Here is a 2,892-nt window from a genome sequence, read left to right on the forward strand (position 1 = left end):
TATAATAGCATAATCAGTAAACTCAATCACAGCTAGTTTTACCTTTTCCTCCTTGGAGTAGTTGTGGCACTCAAAGATGAACTCCAACTTCTTCTCCTACTCCAAGTACACTTCTGGATCATTTTTCCCTTGGAACGATGGTATCTTTATTTTGATGTTTCCTAGGCTTCTATCAGTCTCATCTTGCCATCTTGGATCTCTTCGAAAACCTTTACCACGCCTTTCTCCCCTTGGCCCAAACCTGCCCTTATTGTTCAATGAAGCTTGATCCTCTTCATCTTTAAACTCATCCTCATAGTAGTCATCAGAATCATCCATGCGCGTATGCCTTCCTTCCCTTCTAGCATTAAGGGCTCTTTGGGGACGCTTCTCACACAAAGAAGCAATAACAACATCTTGCCTATCCATCTAATCTCGAATATTATTAAACACTACGTTCATACGTTTAAATTGTTGTTGCATAGCCTGCAACATGATGGATGACTCCTCCCCTTATTTGTTTGATACTTCATCCCTAGAAGACATAATTTTAAAACTACAAAGAAATGTTAGAAATAATTCCTCACAACACTCCCTGACGTGTTTACACTCAAATTATGCCACTCACACTCGTGTTTCACTCTTAAATTGGCTTTTTCTCGATATTAGTCTCACGCTCTCTTGCCTTTTTCCACTCATATCTTCCCCTTTTCAATTCTACTTAAACTAATAAACTTGATCAAGAAATTCAACTTGTAGTATTTAAACCAATACCAATAGCAAGAAAAAATATGACAGAAACACTAAATCAAAGGAAGAGGACAAAAGAAAATAATATTTTGGTCTAAGAGAATTGAAACTACAAACATAATTTTTTTTTCTGTTTTTTATTTCTTTTCTGAAGTCTCTTCTTTTTTATTTTTTTCTTTTTTTCTTTTTTTTCACATTTTTTTTCTTCTGGAAGCTTGGTGCACGATTTTAACCTAGTGCACGTCACAAAATAAGAACGAGGAACAAAGAACACAAAAGGAACAAGACAAGATGATAACAGGAAACAAAAGATAAAGGGAAAGAAAAATGATTTTAGAACCTGTGCTTTGATACCAAATGATGCGAACCTCAATCGACACACTTTGAGACTTAACAAAATATTGGAATACTTGCCCAAGAAAACTACAATTCAGATTTTTGATAGAATCCTGACCCAACGTTTATAAGTGAAATGCGAACCAAAGGTATAAGTAATAGACCTTGACCCAATGATTATAATTGAATCATGAACCGAAGGTATAAATTTTGAACGCCACAAGGAAGAATCCCTGATAAGTTCATAGTTCTTGAAGAACCAAAAGAAGAGCAAAGCCTCACCTTTTCTGATTTTTATTCAATAATCTCTCTATTACAATGAGTGCATGCTATTTATATGACATCACTGGAAATAGAAAATATAAAATATAAAAAACGTACTAAATAATAAAACCCTAAATAAAAGTTGATTTGGTCTGAAATTAGCAGATCCAAAATAGGAAAAATAGCTAAAAACGTTCTAAATAATAAAAGCCTAAAATTAAGGTAGATCTGGTCCAAAACTAGATGCTCCAAACTAAGGAAAATATCTATTAACTGATATGGAGTTGGAAAATCAATCAGTCATTAATCCATGCCATAAATCATGCCCAATTAAGCCAGATTAGCCCTCAATAACTTGGATTAAATTTATTACGCCTTTATCTTCCTTTGGGCCAAGCTTGGAATGTCCTCCGTTAGAATCAGCCCAAATCTCTTGAATCAGCCCATTAAGTGCTTCTTTGATCTTCTTGGATCTTGCTTTAATAATAGGCCCAACTAGAATATGCCATGGATCCTTGAATGCTTGTTGATTCTCATCACCCTTGTTCCTTCATGGACATATTCTTCACATTCATCATCAGATTCCTCACTAACTCCCATTGACTCCACTTCAATATGCTCACCGAGCTCTTCCACTAGTGCATTCAAATCTTCAAAAGAGTCCATAGGTGCAATAGTCATAAATGCAGAGTAGTTTCCTTCTCCATCACAACTTTCTTATGAATCTGAATTTGAACTATCTAAGTCACTAAGGGTAGTGGCAAATACTTTACCCTTTGCCTTCGAATAAGTGGGGCATTCTTTCTTCGTATGCCTATGCCCTTTGCACTCAAAGCACGTGACCATTTGAGATGGGGGGAGGTCTTTTGAATCCTTTTTCTTGAAGTCTTTCTTGTCCTTCTTAAAATTTGAGAATTTGTCCTTCTTAAAGGGCTTCCCATCTCTCTTGAACTTCGAGAACTTGTGGAAGTTCTTCGCAAGGTATGCCACTTCCTTTTCAACCTCATCCTCAGCTGAGGAGTCTTTAGCTTCCATTCTCTCATTGATTGTCTTTAGAGCAAGAGATTTGCTCTTCCTTTGTGATGGTAGAGATAGCTCATAGGTTTGAAGAGAACCGATGAGTTCTTGAATTTTAATCTCATCAAGATCTTTGCTTTCTTCGATGGCAGTAACCTTTACACGGAAGCTCTCCAACAATGATTGTAGGATCTTCCTCACAATCTTGGAGTCCTCCATCTTTTCTCCAAAGTTGAATTTCTCAATCACCACTCATCTTCAGCTCCTTGAAGTGTGTGGTTAGCATTTGCAACTTGGTGTCCACCTTTTTGGTGCCTTTATAGGTCACCTCCAAGATTTGCCACGCCTCCTCGGTAATTGTAACATGAGAAATCCTGTGAAACTCATCAAGAGAAACACCATAGAAAATAGCATTTAAAGCCTTGCTATTAGCGTTAGCTACCGCATGGGCTGCCTTATCCCATGTGGATTTGGCGGCCTCCAGCCTAGTCCATCCTATCTCTACAGCATCCCAAACACTTTCATCATTGGAACATAGAAATGCCC

The 2,892-nt window shown here is 37.2% G+C and overlaps 1 pseudogene; it reads right to left on the reverse strand.

Moving 5' to 3' along the window:
• The window catches only part of LOC112032106 (uncharacterized), a 6,764-nt pseudogene extending 4,199 nt beyond the window's left edge, over positions 1-2,565 (reverse strand).
• Between the last annotated feature and the right edge of the window lie 327 nt (positions 2,566-2,892).

Source organism: Quercus suber, unplaced genomic scaffold (genome assembly GCF_002906115.3).
Source record: "Quercus suber isolate HL8 unplaced genomic scaffold, Cork oak 2.0 scaffold_602, whole genome shotgun sequence".
NCBI lineage: Eukaryota > Viridiplantae > Streptophyta > Magnoliopsida > Fagales > Fagaceae > Quercus > Quercus suber.